This window comes from Canis aureus, chromosome 20 (assembly GCF_053574225.1).
Source record: "Canis aureus isolate CA01 chromosome 20, VMU_Caureus_v.1.0, whole genome shotgun sequence".
In the NCBI taxonomy this organism is placed as follows: Eukaryota; Metazoa; Chordata; class Mammalia; order Carnivora; family Canidae; genus Canis; species Canis aureus.
In genome coordinates this window covers 10,902,289-10,925,005 of record NC_135630.1, presented here as the reverse complement: position 1 = coordinate 10,925,005, position 22,717 = coordinate 10,902,289, and the positions used below count along the sequence as shown (strand labels likewise).

Sequence of the window (22,717 nt, the reverse complement as noted above, 5' to 3'; positions counted from 1 at the left end):
ACAATTTATTTTTCATTCAGCGTGCCAATCCATCTCAAATCATGGGAAATAATGGTCATATTCCTCTGAAACAATCCTCCATCACTGCTAAATATTTCTAGGCTCTTTGTCTAAAATGGTCTGGGTGCAACCAGACCATGTAGTATCATTTTCTTTCCCAAGAAAATTGTTGTTCCCCATTCCTCCTAACCAACCTAATCTTTAGGTTCTACGTTTTTGTGCTAATCTGTATTCTGACACCAACCTTTGAGGCTGATGGCAAGATTGATGAAAAGATATCCCCTGACAGAGATTGATGATACAAATTTTCTTAAATGGGAAAAATAAGTGCAAAACTACCAAGACAACCCTACAAATCAGGAACCATGTGGCATCTTCAGGCTTTTTAAGTGCTCAGTTCCCCCTGAGGACCTATTATCTCTGCAGAAGACTCTTCCAGTCATGAGAATCTTGCCTTGCTATTCTGAAGAAGAATCTGTTCTGGTGACTTTCCTGGAAAATCTGGCTACTAACCTGGTATGAATAAGTAATACAAATAATTTCATTCCACTTTATAATTTTTTGGACACCAAAAGAATATAAATTATCAGTCTTCAAGGCAATCCAAGGCTTTATATTTGTTTGAGGTAAGTAACTTGTCTGGGGATCCACAGGTGAGGCCAAACCTGGTTTCCAAACTAGGTCCCTACACTAGCTGTGTACACACTCTGCTACACATTCTGCTATACCGCCTATACATTGCCACAACTACAAAACTGATTTCACCTCATCAAGTGTTGAAATGTTACTTCAAATTATATTGATAGAAGGATAAAACCAGATGCAGAGCTTACTATACATTTACTAAAAGCCCATGATAGAAATTACTTTATAAGTATTTAAAATCCTTGTGTCTCCTTAGCACCTCATTTTCTCATGGACACAGAAAATTATGCAACTAGTCATTTTATTATTTATTTATTTATTTATTTATTTATTTATTTATTTATTTTTAAATATTTTATTTATTTATTCCAAGAGACACAGAGAGAGAGGCAGAGACCCAGGCAGAGGGAGAAGCAGGCTCCATGCAGGGAGCCTGACGTGGGACTCGATCCCAGGTCTCCAGGATCACGCCCTGGGCCGAAGGTGGCACTAAACCGCCGAGCCACCCCGGGTGCCCACTAGTCACATTTTCTTATTTTGTTTTGATGATCAGGAGATTCAAAGTCAAATTTGGGAACATATTTTATAATGCATAGGAAATTCTGCCCTTAGCCCATTTACATTTTCCTTGAAGCTCCCAACTTAACATTTTTATTTAATAATGTTTCATAAGGAAAAACATTAATAACTATTATGTGGATAATAATAGTGTAATAACTTATAGTAATTGATTTTATTCTAACCTGTTTTCATAAATGATTTAATTCTCACATTTTTCTTATGCAGTATAAACCATTGTTTTCCCAGTCAGTAAAAATAAAAGAGATTCAAGGACAACTTTCTTTAAGGCTGTGACATGGAAGCTATATCGAACTAGACACCATGTAGCCATATAAGGGTAAATCAGGCATATAAATTGTAGATGAGTGGCACTCTGTTTGTATAATGAGTGAAGAGTAGAAAATGTACTGTGATGGATGAAAGATTTCATTACAGCCTCCTAAGACAAAATTGAGAAGAAAGAACCTAAGTACCTAAGTTGATTAAATCCATATTTAAATATGTAGTAACTTGACCTGAGTTATCCAGTTACACTATTTACACTGATTATATAAGATAATAAATATTTCTATCCTTGTTATTTCTATATATAAAGACTCACTTATACTCTATCAATCTTTATTTAAAAATGTGCAATTATAGGACAAAAATGATTTAAAATTGCTCGAACACATTACAAATTATTGGAAGAATATTCTATATTTAATTTAAAAATGCTTTCAGAAAAATAAATAAATAAAACTGCTTTCATCATGACCCATGCCCTTTTATTATGATTTTAGTTTACTTTCCTATAAAAAACAACCCCACATAGGTGCCATTTATTGATTAATATTTTATATTGAGTATGATCTATTACATTTTCTTTTACTGGGGACAAGTCAACTACATCAGATTTTATGCTTTGGCTATCCTGCACCATGGCACATAATTTAATTTTTATTCTACTAGTCATAAGTTTGGCAATAAATTTGTGTCATGAAACTGTTTTCAATAAATACACTGAAATTAGTTTGTATTGACCTCTGTATTTAAGAGTGATTGTGAAATATCTCATAACTATAGTTCCATAACTAACAAAATTCAAAACCATTCTGTTTTGACAAGTTTTTCATTATTGGCAGATTCCATCAAACAAAATATTTACTGGGTACCAGGGTGTTATATATATTTTTTTATTTTTCTAGTATTGTCTTAATTTTAAGATGGTTGTAAAAACAGCATGAACTCTAGCCTCCTTCCACAGGATACTTAGAGACTGAAGCCTCCTGGGGAGACAGACCATCTAAATCAAAGATGTCTTGGCTGATTCAACCAGGTTGAAAGTAGAGTTGAAGTAATTTTTGCAAAAGGAAAAAAATTGTTTAGCCTTGTTTTTGGAAATATGTGAAGATGGTACACTTCGTTGATAACTTTAAATGGTATTCCTTTTTTTAAATAGTATTATATTTGAAAATAAAATCTTCTCTTTATATCTTTGTTGCTTATCATCCCTTTCTATGTAACTGGGAGTCTAGTGTCTTAGGATTTATCTAAATCTATTTCTATTTTGCAAATAAGTAAAATAGAATTTTAAAAACATTAAATTACCTGATTGAAAACATTGTTATTTAGTGAAGATTATGTCCATGTATTAATTTAACAATTAGAACCTGGAGTAGGTGTTGGAGACTGTGTGGTAAACAGAGGAGATACAGTCTCTCTCCTAAGAGCTTCAGGTTCAATAAGGAAAAGGGAAACATCAATTAAATACATTGTGATATAATTAATCACAAAATGTCACTAGTAGTACGAGGAAAATAAACACATAGGTACTACAGGTAGGTGACCCCAACAAACTTGCAGGATCAGGAAAAGCATCTGTGAAAAAAATGGCTTTTTACCTAAGATATGAAGAAGGAAGAGATGTTAACTACTCATTGCTGATTTTGTGGTGCACTTGTAATATTTGTAAAAAGCAGGATATAACTTAGCAATCACTAGTAGTCCTGCTTCCTCACGCTTGTGTGAGCACATTCTCTCACTGTTCCTTCCATCCTTCCTTAGTTCTTAGCAGTAAGTAAATAAGATAATTATTATTGTAAAACCAAAATGAAATATCGCCACACATCTATCAAAATGGCTTAAAAATAAATAATACCAAATGCTGGCAATGATACAGAGAAACTAGATCATTCATAAATTGCTAGTGGGAATGGAATGTAAAATGACAGTCACTCCAGAGAACATTTAACCAGACTCTTATAAAACTAAAAATGCACTAACCATATGACCCAGAAATTGCACTCTTGTGCATTTATTCTAGAGAACGTGAGTATTCCTACAGCTTTATTAGACAAAAAACTGGAAATAATCCAGATGTCCTTTAACAGGTGAATAATTAAACAAACTATGATATCCCCACGCTAATGAAATACTACTCACCGATGTGATGGAACAAACTATTGAAATCTACCTCCATACTGGGCGAACCTAGCACCTAGATTTTAGTTTTTAATACCATTCTCCAGAAAGTGAAACCGGGGTTCATTGAATAAATGACTAATTTTAAGGCTGAATAAGTGAATATAAAAGATGAACCTGGAATATCTTGTATTGTCAGCAAATAAGGAATCAACAACAACAATAAGGAGGCAAACAAACACACACAATAATGGGGGTATATGAAAAGTTCACAGGAGCCAACTAAAGGAGGTCCTGTTGGCCAGAGCTGGAACAATTAAAGAAACAAAATAAACTAGTGTTGGAATATAAAACAAAGTATGAAATAAGTATTCATGAGTTTATAACAATTAAGAAAATGACTGAAAAAAAATAAGTGAGGAAGAAGAGACAAATCTCCAAAGAAAAGTCCATATAATGCATATACATACCTCAACCTCAAGGGATATGGAGCATAATTTCTACTTCCTAAGGGTTGGCTACACACAGTGACTTCCCAAGAGTACTGTTTGGAAAAGGAAACAAATAAACAAATCAACTTTTCAATGGAGAAACTTGCCAAATACTACCTCAAATGATTAAGATTATTATCAGCACTGATATGTCATATCAATAACATATACCTCTGATAAGACATGATGGAAATGATATTTTACCTTGTGTTCTTCCCACCAAGACTCATAGCTCCAGTCTGATTATAAGAAAAAAACATCAGACAAATCCAATTGAGAGGCATTCTTCAAAATACCCGAGCAGTACTCCTCAAAACCGTCAAGGTTATAAAAAAGAATTTCTGAGAAACTGTCACAGCCAAGAGGAACCTAAGGAGAATTGACAATTGACAACTAAATGTAATGTGGTATTCCAGATGGAATGTTCTGTTCTGTTTCCTGGAACAGGAAACAGGTAGGTAACATGTGGGTAAATACTAAGGAAATATGAATAAAATATCTACCTTAATGATAATGTATCAATCAATATTATCTCATTAATTATAGTAATTATAGTGTATTAATGTAAGATATTAATATTAGGGGAAATGGTGCAGACATATCAGAACTTCTTGAACCATGGTCATAACTCTCCTGTAAATCTAAAGGTGCCCTAAAAATTAAAAAGTGTATTATCAAAAAGCAATGAACAGAGAAAAAAATTAAAAGCTTGCTCACATTCCATTTATGTAATATCCTCCAAATTACAATGTTATAAAGATGGAGAACATTTAGTGGTTGCAGGAATTATAAAGGGAGGAGGAAGAGAGGTAGCTGTGGTTATAGAAAAGCATAATGAGAGATCCTTGTGATGGATCGCATATTGGCTATGGTCCACGACTATAGTCACATGACTCCACACACATGATAAAATTGGAGAGAAATACACACACACAAATGAATACATATAAAACCAGTGAAAACCAAATAATGTTGGTGGATTGTATCAATGTTGATTTTCTGGTTGTGATAGTATATTGTAATTACACAAAATGTTATCAATGCAGGAAAATAGGTGAAGTGTTGAGAGGATATCTCTGCATTTATTATCTCTTAGATCTGCTTGGGAGGGTCACCTGGGTGACTCAATTGGTTAAGCATCTGCCTTGGGCTCAGGTCATGATACCTGGGGAGGCTGGGATTGAGCTCCAAGGAGGGACTCCCTGATGAGTGGAGAATCTGCTTCTCCCTACCCCTGTGCCCCACTTGCTCATACTCTCTCTCGCTATTTCTCTCTCTCTCAAATAAATAGATAAAATCTTAAAAAAAAAAAAAACAACAAAGAACTGCACAGATTCTACAATTATCTTAAAATGAAAAGTTTAATTAAAATACATTATCTTACAATCATGCCAATTGATTTAACAGTATATAATAGATAGGGACACAAAGTTGTAAAGATCTTTCTAGCAGAAAGGATATCACATTCAAAAAGACTTGCCATAGAAGAGATCACATTGCATTCATTGAACAAACATAACAAAAACCCCATGGGACTGGAGTCTAGGAGATAATGGTTCAATAAGAGGTTGCTCAGAGTAAATAGTGACCAGATCTTGTTGAGTCTCTTAGGACACGTCAAAGTTTTGAGCTAAATGTTAAATGCCTTTGATTGACATGAAAGTGGGAGAGGCTGTTCATAATTAACATTTTAGTAGATACAAAAATAAAAAATAAAAATAAGTAAAAATAAAAACATTTTAGTAGATACAGCCAAGGATACATTTCTAGTTTAGAAATTCTATGATAAAAAAAAAAAGAAATTCTATGATACTGAGAAATTCTTGTCAGATTAATTATATGTGTCTCATGGCCAGATTTTCCCATATTTATATTGCAGGTCCATATGAAGATATCTTCACTGGATGTTTGACCTTGAGCTAAGTACTTAACCCCCTGTAAACCTCAACTTTGCACTTGCATTTACAGACCTAGTGATCACCAAGCTCTCATAAGTATGTGACCAGAACATATTATTAAAACAAAATAATCCTCATGCAGCACTTAGCATAGTGTTTGGCACCTATTAAGCTTTACAAATTAGCCATTAGTTTCTGTTTCTCAGTACTTTTATGAGTTATACAATTAATATAGATTAATTATGTAAAACATCTGAAAGTAAAAATGAAATAAAATGTATAATACCAGTTATGGCACCCTGCATCTATAAACACCATTAAATGGCCATGCACCAGTTAAACTCAATGATAATGGAAAAAGGAGGTAGTGAGGAACAACTAGGAGTCTGCATGTCAGTCTTCCTCATTAATACTAAGGGCCCAGAACAATAGTTTTCCATTGCTATATCCAAAACACAGAGGAGCTCCATACATATTTGCCAAATGGATGGGTTAAGTTAAAGTTGATGTATAATGGACTCCATTTTCCCCGTGAAGCTGTAGACAAGATTTTCAACAAAGAGAGAAATGAGTAAGAACAAGGGAGAGAGAAGTTTTAAAGAAAGTGGTGAGTCTTTGACATTAACAACTACACAAATGTAAAGCATCAGATATGCAAAAAGGAACTAATGCTAAAAAGTGCTCAAGTTCCAGATGAAGATGAAGACCCTACAGATTCAGGATACAAATTAAATAATTTTCTCTAATATGCCCTCCAGTCTGGGCTAAGATTAAAATCAGAGAGAGATGTAGCCACATTTAGCCGGTAGTAAGGAAAAGCAGAAAGAGAGTGGTGAGATTAAAAGAAATGAGACATACGTAGATAGTATTGATGTAAAGACAGAGTTATTACATAAGCTAAGATAGTGAAAGGATAGAATGTTGAATGTTGGTAATTGTGCATTCAAATAGTTTTTTATATCTCCTCTTTCAACACAGTAATGATAAGGTTCAGACAAGTTCTTGGCTGCATTTCGTTCACTTTATTTTATTCGTATATTATCAATTATTTTGTCCTGTCTCATATATTACTAAATAATTTATATCTAGGTCAAATTATAAATACAGAAACAATTGGGATAATCACAATAATCATTTAGGTGTATATTTTTTTATGTTTATTTAATCAATTAAAATTTAAGAATATGTTTCACAATGTATAAATGTATAAATGTATTTGTATAGGACTATCCTGTCACACATATAAACCTATAAATATAATTATATTGGGAATACATACCATGATATCTTTGCATTGTACAATAAGAATAGATTTGATATTAATATCCAAGGGACTGAAAGAGCAGATGTCAGTAGATAGTAATTAGATATTTATAAGAAAACAAGTAATAGAGAAGAATTGAGTTGGAAATATGAAATAGTTATTAAAATTTAACACTGATCTTAAGTTTAATCTGACATATTTATTCTTTAATAAATAGAAAACATCTTTTAAAAGCCATATTAAATATCTATATATGTAGAGGGCCAGCATGGGCAAGATTATAAACAAACAAAAATAAACAAAAAATAAATAACTCTTATGTCCTTGGGAAAACCATTTACCCTCTCTGAATCTCAATTTTCGCATTGGGAAATGAAAATAATTGATTGTGTTTCTAGTCAGTTTGGTTTTCGGGAAGTTCTTTAGAGGAAATAAATATAATACAATATTTGTTTTAATTTAAGGATAATCTGGGGGTCCCTGGGTGGCGCAGTTAAGTGGCTGACTCTTGGGTTTGGTCGAGGTCCTGACCTCAGGGTTGTGAGATGAAGTCCCGGTAAGACTTCTGCTGCTATTAATTCAAGAAAGTAACTAAGGTTTCAGGAAGATGTCTTTAGTCCTTCTGACTCTCACACATAAAAATGACATCATTTCTTAAAACAAAATAAAGGTCACTGATGTAGCAATTCATTTCCAAAGGAAAGAGATAGAAAAAGCAACGCAGCAACAGTGCCAATAGGAGAAAGACTTAGACGACAAGGCCAGATAAGCCACAAGTTGGAACCAAAAGAAATCTGTTGGAAGAGATTGAGTCTGTCTTTTATCTTTTACACAGCTGGTCGAAGGAATAAACAATTTCTAAAACTATAATCACTGGCTATTTTTATAGAACTCATATAAAAAGAGAAAGACTTTTCAAGTGGCTAAATCCTTTTCAGACTTTCAATCCCATGTATCAGGCATTGCTTTTTTTATTCAATTACTTTAATTCTTTATTCGATTCTTTGAGATTGAATTTTCTGTCTATATGGATTTTTCAGAGGAATGTATGTATAAAGCAGTAGGTGGCACAAAGAGAGAATTATTAAATTATGCCCACTTCTTGATATCCTTGGAAATGTTGGCTGAAGCAAAAAGAAGGCATAATGATCATTGTTAGCATTTTTGGTACATTTATATGAATAAATATATGAACAAAGTTGAATGGCAAAAAAGGAAAGAGCTTAAGACACAGTGTATATAAAAATGTGACAGCTTTATAATTTAAAATTTTAATATCCAAAAATAGCATTTTATAAAACATTCTATTATTTGGCATTATTTTTGACTTATTAAAAAATCATGAGTATCCAGCTAAATATTATGTTAGTTATATAATCACTTTTTACTCTTATTTTGATTATTCTATATTATATATGACTTTACTGTCCAATTGTTACTATTTATTTATTTATTTATTTATTAAAGATTTAATTTATTTGAGAGAGAAAGGGAGCACAAGTAGGTAGAGGAGGGGCGGAGAGAGAGGGAGAAGCAGACTCCGTGCTGAGCAGAAAGCCCAATGAGGGCTGGATCCCTGGACCCTGAGATCATGACCTGAGCCCAAGGCAATGCTTAACCAAATGAGCTGTTCAGGTGTCCCCGGTTGTTATTATATAAAAGAAGGACAGACATCACCAAGGAGCACTACTAAAGCATTTTTCTGGGACGCCTGGGTGGCTCAGGGGTTGAGCATCTGTCTTTGGCTCAGGGCATGATTCTGGGATCCCTGGATCGAGTCCCACATCAGGATCCCTGCATAGAGCCTGCTTCTCCCTCTGCCTGTCTCTGCCTCTTTCTGTGTCTCTAATGAATAAATAAATAAATCTATTTTTAAAAAGGCATTTTTATATAGTGCATATGCTTATTCATCTTTCCGTGAACTTGTTAAAATAAAAAATATTTGAATGAATTGTAGTCTGGAAATGTCCTAAGATATTTTTGCCATATTTTTTTTTCTTTTTCCTGATTGTACTTTAAAAAACACCTACCGATTCTGATATAAATTTCCTAGAGTAGCTATTCAAATGTAGCCAGCAGGTGTCTCTCTTAGACTCATCCGATCAAGACAATGTGTCCTTTTCTCCTCCTTGAGTTGAAACTCAACTGGCCATGCAACTTTATTTAGGACATTACAATATAATGGCACTTGTTTCTTAAAGTACTGTCAATATTATTTAAGCAGACTGCTAAATGTCAGGATGACTTAATTTCCAAAGCAAAGAAAATGAAAAAAAAAAAGTTCTTTTATCTTTATAGACAGAACTCTGTCTGATTCAAGAAGAAAAATATGAGACATAGTGAGGCTGAATGGGTAAAAGTAATGGCAACTAAAGCAAAAACAAATAAATTAATTAAAAATAAAAAAAACTAAAATCTCTAATTTACAACTGTAAAGAAATGCATAATTTTATCAAAGGAAATACATAAATAACAATATCATTTTGCAATATTTGTGTACCTATAGGTTTAGTATGCTCTGAATGCACTAAATTCAGATTTATAAAATAATGATAAAAACACAGAGACTAAAATTAAATGTGTAATCAGATATATGTAGGTACAACATAGTTAGAATTTTAAGACATGCTCAATTCTTGAGTTTACTTTCTTCCTTTTATAAATATTTCCACTACTTTTTGTAGACAAAGTGACTTAATATGCTCCCTTTGCCCTTGTATTATGAACTGTTATCAAACTTAACAAATAAGGATTCATATTTTTTAAATTACAGAAATTATATATAGGAATTTCTAAAGTTTTATACTCTTTTTATATATCATTTTCTTTAAGGTTTATCTACTTTTTTTTTGTTTTTATCACTGGTTATATATCTTTCCAATTAGCTTTTGAATATATAGCTTTGAAAGCTGACACGCAGATATACATGAAAATTTCCAGAAGTGGAAAATAGCCATTTTTCTTGATAAAATGACTCTAGATATGTTAAAATTGGCACCGGTCTTTCTATCTGAGCAATAGAGAGGGTCATTGAGAGGATGTGATTGCTGGTTGATCCACAAGCTGGATCCAAGCAATCAGAGGATCATACCCTCTTCCCTGTCTTGGAATATATGTTTAGACCAGTTTCCCCAATAGCAGCTGTTTCCAAAATGCAACTTTAAGAGGATAAGGTGGTGTAGGGACCACTTGGACCATACAGATGACTAAACCCCTTGTTAAACCTTTAAGGTTCTGGTTGGTGGATGCAGAGATTTCATTGTCTTCATCCAATGAAGAAAAGCCTAGTATGTAAATTCCTATGCTTATTAAACCTGCTCCCTCCCAATCTGGAGTGGTATGTCTCTTCAGTCTCTCTTTGCTTTCCACTTATGGAGACCAGTTTCAAATTTCACCTGGGAAATTCCTGGGGTTGCAAACCAACGGAGTTGGACCATTCTATTTGTTGGTTTTAGTAGTCATTTTTAATAATTTGCACAAACTGAGCTTATTGTCTCCGATAAATCTTCTATTTTTCAATAGAATTTCATGCTCATTTCCCAGCTAAAATTTATTCCATTCAGCCCTGTCATGCATGTTGATAAACATACTTGACACTTTATAAATTGAATAGGTAATACATAGTCATAGAAGATGTTAAGTAAGAGGTTGGCTTTCCTACCATAGCTATCTCCCATTTTCCCAGTTTCCCTATCTATAGACAAATATTAATACTAGTTCTTTCCCTTTTTTTAATCTATATAGAGAGAGTGCACGCACATGTGCAAGCAAGGAGTAGGGGCAAAGGGAGAGCAGGAAGGGGGGCGGGGAGAGGGCGTATGTGCAAGCAGAAGAGTAGGGGCAAAGGGAGAGAGAGAGAGAGCAGCCCTGAGCCAATTCCTATGCAGAGCTCAATCTCATGACCCTGAGATCATGGCCTGGGCTGAAATCAAGAGTCTGATGCTTAATTGACTGAGCCACCCAGATGCCCCTAGTTCTTTATATTTATGAAGGTATTAGATATACCTTCTACTCCTTATTCAGTACAATACTCCAAGACATTGGAGGTACCATATAAACTCCTTTCGATAGTGTCATTCTTTCTCACTTTAATTCAAAAGACTGAAAATAGGACAGCAGCTTTCTAAAATACTGGCAAGTTTTCACCACATGGTGGTTTAAATTCTCCTTGTGTGCTATGTTATGTCACACTAGTCTATGTTTCTTTTAGTCAATCAAAGATTATAACTTCAACCCTGTAAAATAGAATTACTGTACATAATCCTATTATGTGCATGAGAATATAGCAATAAAAATAGAAATTAAATTAATTAAAACTAGACATCATGTAGTCTAACAGGTGTGTGAAGTGTTTCTTATGGTTAAGTAGGCATAGTCAGAGCTATTTGACATAAATATTGAGACTTAGATGCAAGGATTCTATCTTAAGGGCACTATTCCAATTCTTAGTAGAGGTGACACTCAACAGAGCCATATTTCTGGACAAGATAATGCACTTAAATGGGAGGATAAGAGCTCAGATGTCAAGGAATTTTCAGGGACTGTTTTATAGGTGTGTGTGTGTGTGTGTGTGTGTGTGTGTGTGTGTGTGTGTGTGTTGTGGTGGGCAGGAGATTGGTTACAGGGCTAGAATGTGAGGATCCATGAAATGAGACTAAACAACTTGATTGATTCAATGCTGGGAAGATGACCTGTTGTCCTGTTTCAATGATGCCAAGAGAATTCCTTAATTTGGCTCTGTCAAGGGAATACAAAACAAGGCCAGACCAAGACCTGACTAATTTTACTAGTAAAGATATGGTGAGTCACTTTTCGGTTCAGATATTTTATTAGTTACATAGAGAAAAACAGATTAGCTAAAGGAGCCGTTTTCCCACCATCTTTGTTCAACACTGAAATCACAGGAACTAAATGGCTCAAACATGGGAGTGGGATACCCTGTTGCTGAGGGGCTCATTCTAGACTGCAGCTGAACAGTTTTGTGGTTTGAAGCTTCATTCTGAGCATGAAGTTCTGGAACCCTCCCATCTCATCAGATCCCAGGAGGTAATAAGAAACTGTTTCATGATAACTTCCTAGCAAAAATGGGTGAAGGGTGTGAGTGGGATGGCCTTGCAGGTGCTCTTTTTATGTCTTTGTATCTTCCCGTGTTCTGATGGTATCACAAAGCATCCTGCCAAGGCTCAGATTAGCTATTAGGCTCATATTTCTGCCTATGTGATCTACATGGATATGTGCAAACTTGTCAAGGTGCCATGTAGGGCTCTCCTACAGTGACATGACCAAAAATTTTGGAAGTCACTGAAAATACTTAATGCGTTTCTTTTTCATTTTTGTCTCCACAGATATTTCTAACATGCTGTATGAAAAATTGGATCAACTGTCACTTATTGTTTCGTGTTCATCAGTTTTAAACACCTTTCAGATCATCTAAGATAATGTTTCTAGCAGTCCACTTTATTAAATTTCATTGGTAACAGACTAACCTCACTCACTTCAGAAAGACCTATTTTATCCTAGTATAACTGAATATTAAGCTCCACTTCAGTGATCACCTTTTCAGTTACTCCAATTGAGTAATAGTTATTCCTTGCCCATCTTATTATTTGTGTTGCCATTACTCTGTCTCAAACACAATTCCTAAAAATGGTCACAGAAATCCCCGACACATAGTTTTTCCCTGTATAAATAATGTTTCCCTAATCTGATTAGACAATATTTTATTTTCTGCCTCCTTTTAAGAATAGCTTTACAGTGATTAAAGTATAATGTCAAAATGGTTATTCATCATAGATTTTGGTGTCTGGTGGTCTAGAATTAACTGTTTTTCAAAAAACCCTAAATTAAAAGTTGAACCCTGGGATTATGCACAATGGATATTGTAAGGACACTTAACAGAATCTATTATAACAGCTATATTCTCCTCATAAATTCTCTTCACAGATTCCATCCACACTACCAACTAAAATAAAAACAGAAAATTAGAGGAAGGAAATAGAGCAATATAAACATTTTCTTTTTCTTTTAAAATTGGGACCATTCCCAGCTGACCAATGAAAAGAAAAACTCAAATAATTAAGATATTCTTTAAAAAATTAAGATATTCTTGACACCTCCCCCCAAAATATCACATTTTCTGCTGCAGAAGAAAAAGAGAGAGAGATAGATAAGGATAGAGAGAGAGAGAGATGGTAGAGAGAGAGAGAAGAAGAAGAAGGAAAAGAAGGGGGAGGAGAAGGGGAAAATATAGCTAACACTCTAGGAATAACCACTCAGATTTAATTAGTAGACATTTTGTCATATTTAAGTCCAATATTTGTTATAGAATTAAAATATTACAGAAGTTGAAATCTTTTGAATATTCTTACAATCCTTTTTCTCACCTTTACTTCACTAAAACAAACATTATTTCAGTTTTATGATAATCCAACTCTTGCTTGAATAAATTTACCATGTAAGTATACATGAATTTTCTTTTGTGTATTACTAACAAATACATAAAATATATTTTTGTAATAATACAAAAAACATCATTATGGTAAGGGTTCATAAGTTTCCTTTTATTTGCCTTTTTTATCAATGTTTTAGCTAATCTTGGCTTTTTTCGTTTTTGTATACATTTCAGGACGAGTTTTATCAAATTCTGTGAAATACAATGAATGAATAGATTTTCTTGGCCAGAACTGGCATCTTTACAATGCTGAGGTTAGCTACCCACAAACGCAATCTGTGTCTTCACTCATTTAGCATTCTTTTATTTCTTTCAGTAGGTAGCTTTACAAGATTTTCCCAAAAATATATTACATTATCTTCGTTCGATTTATTCCTCTGTAACAGCAGTTCTTTCTATGGTTATTGACGTTTTTTTTTTTTTTTTTTTTTTTTTTTTTTTTTTTCTTTTTTTTTAAATTTTTATTTATTTATGATAGTCACACAGAGAGAGCGAGAGAGGCAGAGACACAGGCAGAGGGAGAAACAGGCTCCATGCACCGGGAGCCCGATGTGGGATTCGATCCCGGGTCTCCAGGATCGCGCCCTGGGCCAAAGGCAGGCGCTAAACCGCTGCGCCACCCAGGGATCCCGGTTATTGACGTTTTTAAATTAAATTTTTTCTCTTTTAATTCTTGCTTTATTTTGTCAAAATTATATATGTAGTGAACTTGACTGTTTTTAATTTATCCCCAAACTCCTTCTAAAATCCAAGCAAGTCAACATGACAGGAAAAACAAAACAAAACAAAGCCCTCATTACATCTTTTAAAAAGTAGGCAATAAGAATCTCCACAAATTTCATAGTAAAGGTGAGGTTGACAAAACCACCAAAGCAGCAACAATAGAATAGCAGCTGGGAGAGTGAAAATACAATATAAAGATAAACATAAATTATGGAAATACCTCTCCCTCCTGCAAAAGCCAGAAATTATTACCACTTAATCTAATGTGTTTTACTCTGAGTGGAAACCTGAATAGATGCAATGAGAATTAACTAGTAAAACTGGGAGAATGCTTCACAGAGGCTAATTGCAATGCAAGAGCCTCTGAGCAGGTATAGAAGATTGAATATTGCTATTTCAGCATATCCTCCTGAGAATATCAGATCTAGCAAGCTCATACTCTCTTACAAAGGAAAATAGCTCACCTAGAGAACAAATTCTAACTGTGGCATTGAAAATCAACAGGACAAAGACAGTGGCCCTTCAATTTAGAAAGTGTAGGAAGGTATCACTGACAGTAAATGCTTGAAAAATCCATGAAGTTTGAAAATACGTTCCAGCTATTTTTTTCTGGTACACCTTCATTATTTAGACATAAGATACAGAAAATAAATAAATATAATAAAATCTAACTCCATGCAAGTTCATTACAATAAAAAAGATAAAAATAAAGTATATGTTTGAATGAATAACAGAAAAACACCAGGAATTCATAGTGACAAAGATGAAACAGTAATTTAATATATATTAGTGAAGAAAATTTTTTAAATTATGCAACCATTGAAGAATTGACTAAAATTCAATGTGTAAAGTCTCAGAAATATATGTGGAGAAGAGGTTCTAGTTCAAGATAGCGACATATGAAAATCTTGAACTCACCTCTTCCAAGAGACGTACTGAGTCCACAACTATATAGAGCATTTTTTCCCTTAAAGCATCTTAAATGCTCGCTGAGTCATGATTATACAACAGGCAAATGAGAAGAAAATCATATTGAAGTAGGTATCACACACATACACGCACTGGGATATTATTCAGCCATTAAAAATAATAAAATCTTGTCATGTGACAACATGGATGGATCTTGAGGTCGTTATACTAAAGACAATAAGTCAGACAAGGAAAAACAAATACCTTATGATTCTTTTATATGTGGAGTCCAATGGCAAACAAAACCCCTAGCTCTTAAGTACAAAAAACAGATTAGTGGGTGCTAGAGGCAAGAGGTAGGAAGTAAGAGAAATGGGCGAAGGGGGTCAAAAGATAAACAAACAAACAAATAAACACATGCACTATTGATCAAAGCCACTGGGAAATTTATCATAATATCTATCCTAATAGGGATATCTCTTTTTAAACTAGAAATATAGCGCTAAATATAGCACTACTTTCTTTCTTTCTTTCTTTCTTTCTTTCTTTCTTTCTTTCTTTCTTTTTTTTTTTTTTTTTTAATTTAGCACTACTTTCAAAGAAGTTTTAGTACACTTTATTCTAGTCAGGGCTAAGGATCCTGAGGTAAATTAAACCTTAGGAAAATAAAATTAATAAAACAAAATTAACAAAAACAATGTAAACAAAAGTGATATGAGTGCATATCTGCAATATTTTTTTAAAAGAAATAAATGTCTAGGTGACCAAAGGTATCCAATAAGACCCGTCGGGTATCAGGAAAGAGATAGTGCATGGGGACTGCGGAGAAAATGAACCATAAGGGCAAAGAGAGGCCACAGGGAAAAAAAAAAAAAAGTAAGGAACAAACACAAGTTGGAAAGGGGGGGGATATATAAAAATATTAGAGAAATGAGAAAAACAAAAGGAAGAGAGAGAAGGCATTTTAAAAGTTAAATGAAAATAAAGAATAAGTATATTTAAAAATTGTAGGTGATAAAACACAAGCTGTGGTGCAGATGTAATAACAAGGAACAGATTTATAATCCCATCTGAAACAACCAAAAAGCATAGACAGAAAAAAGAGAAAGAAACAATAACTAGGGTTTTTTTGCATATTTTTAAATGTATTTTCCAATTTTCTTTTTTCCAGAAACATTGCATTAAATTATATATTACCAGTAGTATGTGTGACAGCCTCTGGCCGTGTTTAAAGTTTTATGTGATGGGAGGAACTTGCTGCTTTAATTTGTGCTTCTTGATTTAAAAAGTTGAAAAACCTTTTTATATTTATCATTTACTTTTCTCCCTTTGTCTTTTTTTACTTATTTTTCTGGTAGCGTGTCTTTTGTTTTTTAAATTAAGAATATGTTTTAGAGCAGTTTTAGACTGACAACAAAATTGAAAGAGAAGTACAGAGATATCTATCCCTTGCTCCCACACAATCATGGTGTCCCATATTATCAATCCCCCCACAACCTAGTATATTTGTTAAAATCGATGGACCCACACTGACACATCATGGTCATATATCGTTCATGGGTTACATTAGGGATCACTCTTGGTGTTGTACATTCTATGGATTTGGATGACTGTATAATGACATCTATCCATCATTATGCTACCAAACAGAGTATTTTCACTCTCTTAAAAAACGTAGTTTTTAAGACACTGAACATTAGACAACAGAAGACAGTGATACATGAAAGAGAAGCAAACCAGACGAACCCTATCCCAGTTTGCTGACTTAAGACAATTTCCAAGCCTGGTGCAGAGCTCTGAAGACTCCCTGAGTTGAAGCAGCTGAGTAGAGACCCCAGGGAGAACTAAATGACTATAATTTACAAGAGAGAGAGCACTGGGGGAGGAAATGCCCTGGGAGAATTTTCAGATACTTCAGTGAGCTTCCCCAAGAGTATTCAGCAAAGGGCCAGAGCAGCTCATGCCTGTGAAAGAAATACAGGTGGATATGGAGGCAGAGCAATCAAAAAAATTAGAGGGGACAGTGCCTGGTGCTCACATAGGGTAGTGAAAAGCATCCGTTCTTACCAGCCAGCCAGACTGGAAAGTCTCAGGATTAATAGGGGCATTGAATGGCATACTCAGGAGTCTTGCCTCAGGAATGAGAAATAATTAGCCCAATACTTAGCACTGTTCTAGAACCACCTAAAAAAAATCATTAAAGCAAGACCAAAATGGATTCACTGCTTCTAGGTAACCAAACTTCATCCTGGAACAAAGATCAAAATATTTACACAAAATCAAAACTATATAGTACCATTTGAATATAAAATTTGAGACATTTGGCATCTAGTCATAGAACCAGGCATGATAAGGAAAAGGAAAATATGACCTATAATGAGAGGAAAAAGCAACTGCTGGAAACAGAGAGCAGATACAGATGTTAGGATTTGTGGGAAAAGACATTAAACCATATTTTAACTGTATGTTAAAGAGTCAAGATTTTTTTTATGTTAACATATTAACATTAAAACATGTTAATATGGGGATGCCTGGGTGGCTCAGGGGTTAAGCATCTGCCTTTGACCCCTGGAGTCCCGGGATCAAATCCCACATCGGGCTCCCTGCATGGAGCCTGCTTCTCCCTCTGCTCATGTCTCTGCCTCTCTCTCTCTCTGCATCTCTCATGAATAAATAAAATCTTAAAAAAAATAAAATAAAATATGTTAATATGCTTTAATATGTTAAAAAGAAAAAAAATCAAGAGATAAAGACACACAGATAATAAGATAAATGGAAGATCATATCTTGGAATAGAAAAAAATATCAATTTGAAGACAAAACAATAGAAACTATGCAAAATGAAACACAAACAAATAAAAATTATTGACAAAAATTCTATAGTTGACATCATCCTTCATAGTGAAGACTGTATACTTTCACCTTAAGATTGGGACCAAAACAATAATATTTGCTTTTACCCTAAGATTAGGAGAATGGCACCAATACTTGCTTTGATTACTTCTATTCAAAATTGAATTCGTAGTCCTCTCTACACTCACTAGAACCCAAAGAAGCTTAAAGAGAGAAAAAAAAAAGTCTTGTTTTGCACCTGTTTTTAAAGGAGATACTGCTATTATTTTATTTTTCAAAGGTTTGCTGGAAGTTGTGGATAAATTCCTTATAACAAATTAAGGAGATCTTTCTATTACAAATTTTACATTTTTATCATAAATGTCCAATATTATTATTTCTTCTTTTTAAAAGATTTATTTATTTGAGAGTGAGAGAGAGAGAGAGAGAGAGAGAGCACATGCAGGGGAAGGGGTAAAGGGACAAGCCGACTCCCCAATGAGCATAGAGCCAGACTCAGGGCACCATCTCATGACCCTGAGAATAGGACTTGAGACAAAATCAAGACTTGGTCACTTAACCAACTGAACCACCCAGGAACCCCAAATTTTCTTCTTATCTCTCTTGAGGGTTCCATATGTTTTTTCTCCTTTAATCTATTTATATAGTGAATACTAAATCATCATTATTAAGATTTAACTCTATTTTATTGTGAAATAAATTTTTAAAGATTTTATTTATTTATTCATGAGAGACACACAGAGAGAGGCAGAGGCCTAGGCAGAGGGAGAAGCAGGCTCCCTGTGGGGAGCCCGATGTGGGATTGGATCCCAAGACTCCAGGATCACGCCTTGAGCTGAAGGTGGACACTTAATCGCTGAGCCACCCAGGCATCCCATGAAATAAATTAAAAAAAAAAAAAAAAAAAAAAAACATTAGTTTAATGTTTCACTTATGGTCTTGCCCTTTTGCTCATATATTAAATAGTACTGAATTTTTTATACTTTGATATTGTCAAGAGTTTTTTAAAAATCAATTTTATACATATACTATAAAAGATGTTGAGAGGTGTTCTTTGTCCATCCATTTTGGGAACAGATTGTATAATAAGAAGTTGTCTGCTCTTTAAAGATTGGTTAAAACTCACATATAAAAGTGTCTCAAGCTAGTATCATTTTGGTTGTAGATTTTTCATTAATGATTCTATTCAATGTTTCTATTTATTTTTGGAGTCAAATTTCTGGGTTTATATTTTTAGGAAATACTCATTTAAAATAAATTTTAACATTTATTGTGTTGGATTTTTATAGTATTCTTTTAAATCTTGAGATTTTCAAGCAATTTATCTTTCAACATATGTATAGAAATCATAAAACTAGTTTTCAGGATGCCAACTTGATGTCATGCTGATAGAGTTTTTTATGCAACAAGTTTAATAATTATATTACAATATGATTAATAAGTTATTATCTTCATATAACAATTTTATAAATTTTAGATATAAAGTATGCAAATAATAATATAACAAGCACTCAGATATTCACTGCTCAGTTAAGGAGATAAAAAAGCACCAAGGCTGTTGAAGCCTCGTGTATTCTTCAATTTATTGACCCTTCCTGGATTCATCCTGACTAAGAGAGAGATGAGTCTCTTGAATTTGGTACTTATTTTTCCCTTGAATTTGGTGTTTATTTTTCCCCCTGGATAGATTTTCATACTTACTACCACATACACGTACACACACATGTATTATTCATTCATTCGTTCAACTAACAATTATTGAGCAATAAGTGTCACATCCTATTTTAGATATTGGACATAGAACAAAGAAAGAACATAGACCAAAACCCTTTTTTTTTTTTTTCATGATGCTAACATCACGGTAAGGTAGCCAGACAGTTAAAATAAGTATCTAAAATATGTAAGATGTTAGATGAGGGTAAGAGATAAAAAGGAAAAGTGTGGTCTGTGTTAAGGAAAATTTCATGGACAATGTGCTTTTTAAGTAAAAGTTAAAGGAAATGAAAGAGTGAGCCATGTAGATAAGCAGGGGCAACAATGCATGCAGGGAAGAAAGCAAGTAAGTCTTGGGGTAAAAAAAATATATACGGGTTCTGTATAAAGTACAGTAAATAAAAATAGAAAAATAGAAATAAGGAGAAGGAAGGTAAAGCCAGAAAAAATGAGAGTGTAAAGCCATTTAGAAGATATAGGCTGGAAATACAGGCCATTGTAGGAACTCTCAACTCTTGGTGAGATGGAAAACTTTTAGTAGTCTTTCAGGTAAAAGAGAAGTTTGAGCAGAGTGACACTTTTGACAGGAAAATTCTGGTACATTAACAATAAACTGCAGTGGGGGTAGGGACAAGGACGGGGAGCAAAATATCACTTGGGAGACTGGTGCAGTCATCCAGATGAAAGATAATGGTGGCTTAGGTGGAGGATTTGGTCCTCAGCAGTTAGAGTTACCACTAACAGAAATTTTCTAAAAAATATATATATATAGATAGAGGATGTGTAGAGACAGTGAGGTAAATGTACCAGGAGCTCAGTTTTGAATATGATAAATTAGTTATGCGTGTTAGACATTCCACGTGAAGATGTCAGAGGGGTAGCTCTATATGTGGAGCTGAATGGCGGGAGAAAGAAGATTGCAGGTATATAATTGGGAGGCATTAACATATAAATGACATTTAAAGGTCACCAAGGGAATTAGCATAAATAGAAGAGAAAAAAAAGTCCAAATACTGATCCTCGGTCAGCCCAAATACTGTGAGTGTGAGATAGGGAGGAAGAAGCACTTACTGTGCATGAAAGAACTATCCTTTCAGAAAGAAGGAAAACCCAGAGAGCACAATTTCCTCAAAACCACAAAGAGGTCATATGATGGTAGTAGATCAAGTAAAATAAATCTAAGAAATAACCATGGAATTCCTCTACTGAGAATCATCAGTGGCCTTGAGAAGAGGCATTTTGGTTGAGTGGTGGCAATGATAGCCTGTTGGTAAAGGTTCAGGAGTGAATGGGAAAAGGAAAATTGGAAAAAGTGAGTATAGGCAAGGAAATAAATGGAGCAGTCCAGGAAGGGAAGTAAAGAAAGGTTGTTTTTTTGTTTGTTTGTTTTTGCTTTTTTTTTTAATGTATGAAACAAATCCATATCTACGCCCTTATGAAAAATTCTAGTAGAGATGAAAAATTGACAGAAAAGACGAAGGGAAAATTGTTGAGCAAAGACATGGTCTGTGATAGATGATGAGATCTAGTTCACAAGGTGAGAGGGTGAAGATGTGTGATAGAGGACAATATAGAAGCTCAGTTACAGGTGGATTACTGGAAATAGTTGTGGGGCCTGGTGGAAGGTGTCTTCTGATTGTCCTTATCTTGTCAGCAAACTAGGTGGTAAGGTCATCAGCTGAGAATGAAGTAGTAGGAAACGGGCTGTAAATTTGAGGGAAAAGAAGGGGTAAAATACTTGTGGGGAGGCTTACAAGTATCAATGGAATAATGAAATGTAATATGACTGCCAGGCAACTTGAAAGCATATAATTAAGATTTATGATTAGAAATTTTAACTGAAGGGCACCTGGTGGCTCAGTGGTTGAGCGTCTTTTTTCAGCGCAAGGCGTGATCCTGGGGTCCAGGAGCGGGTCCCGCATCGGGCTCCCTGCATGGAGCCTTCTTCTCCCTCTGCCTATGTCTCTGCCTCTCTCTGTGTGTCTCTCATGAATAAATAAATAAAATATTAAGACAAAGAAAATTTCATTGAGAGTAGGCTGTGTGTATGTGTATGTGTGTTTTCTAGCCACTTGATGTATAGAAGTGTGCATGTAGGATAACAAAAAAAGTTAGCAATTTTTTCCATAACAACGTGATGAAATCAGAGAGAGTCAAGAAGTTTGGATTTCTAAACTGAGTAAAAGAGAATCAAACATGCTAGGTATGAAGAAGGAAGAAAAGTTTAGGACCAGGATGCCTGGATGGCTGAGTGGTTGAGCATCTGCCTTTGACTCAGGGCATGATCCCCAGGGTCGGAGATCAAGTTCCACATCAGGCTCCCTGTGAGGAGCCTGCTTCTCCCTCTGCCTGTGTCTCTGTCTCTCTCTCTGTGTGTATCTCTCATGAATGCATAAATTAAATATCTTTTTTTTTTTTTAAAGAAAGGTTAGGATCAGTGGATTGTAAGTGTTCTAGGTCAATCTGTGTCCCCCAAAACATATGTTCAAATCCTAACCCCTGTTACCTGTGAACATGAGCATATTTGGAAGTAGCCTTTGCAGAGGTAATCAAGTTAAGATGAGGGTGTGCTAGATTAGGGTGGCCCTAATTTAATGGCTGGTGACCTTTTGCAAAAAAGGAAATTTGACACAGACACAGAGGTAAGACAGCCATGTGAAGATGGAGGTGGAAAATGGAGTTGTGCTGCCCCACACTAAAAAAATCAAGAATCCCAGAAACCACCAAAACCTAAAAGAGGCAAGGAAGGATTCTTCCCTAAAAGCTTCTGAGGGAGCACGGCCCTGCTGAACCCTTGATTATGGAC

At 34.5% G+C, this 22,717-nt stretch overlaps 2 long non-coding RNA genes across 4 annotated transcripts in view; one reads left to right on the top strand and one right to left on the bottom strand.

The window, feature by feature from the left end:
* Positions 1–22,717, top strand: part of LOC144291480 (uncharacterized) — a 148,613-nt gene that overhangs the window by 82,379 nt on the left and 43,517 nt on the right. Inside the window, exon 3 of one of the 2 annotated variants that reach the window (XR_013358754.1) lies at positions 13,888–13,967. The exons of the other annotated variant lie outside the window; for it this stretch is intronic. This is a non-coding gene — a long non-coding RNA (uncharacterized LOC144291480). The remainder of the gene's footprint in view (positions 1–13,887; positions 13,968–22,717) is intronic. 2 annotated transcript variants of the gene reach the window in all.
* Positions 1–22,717, bottom strand: part of LOC144291481 (uncharacterized) — a 78,513-nt gene that overhangs the window by 43,678 nt on the left and 12,118 nt on the right. The window contains exons 1-2 of one of the 2 annotated variants that reach the window (XR_013358757.1): positions 4,305–4,468; positions 4,080–4,153 (exon numbers count right to left, since the gene is read on the bottom strand). This is a non-coding gene — a long non-coding RNA (uncharacterized LOC144291481). Of the gene's footprint in view, positions 1–4,079; positions 4,154–4,304; positions 4,469–22,717 lie in introns of those variants that run through there. The other variant, XR_013358756.1, reaches the window with a different exon arrangement.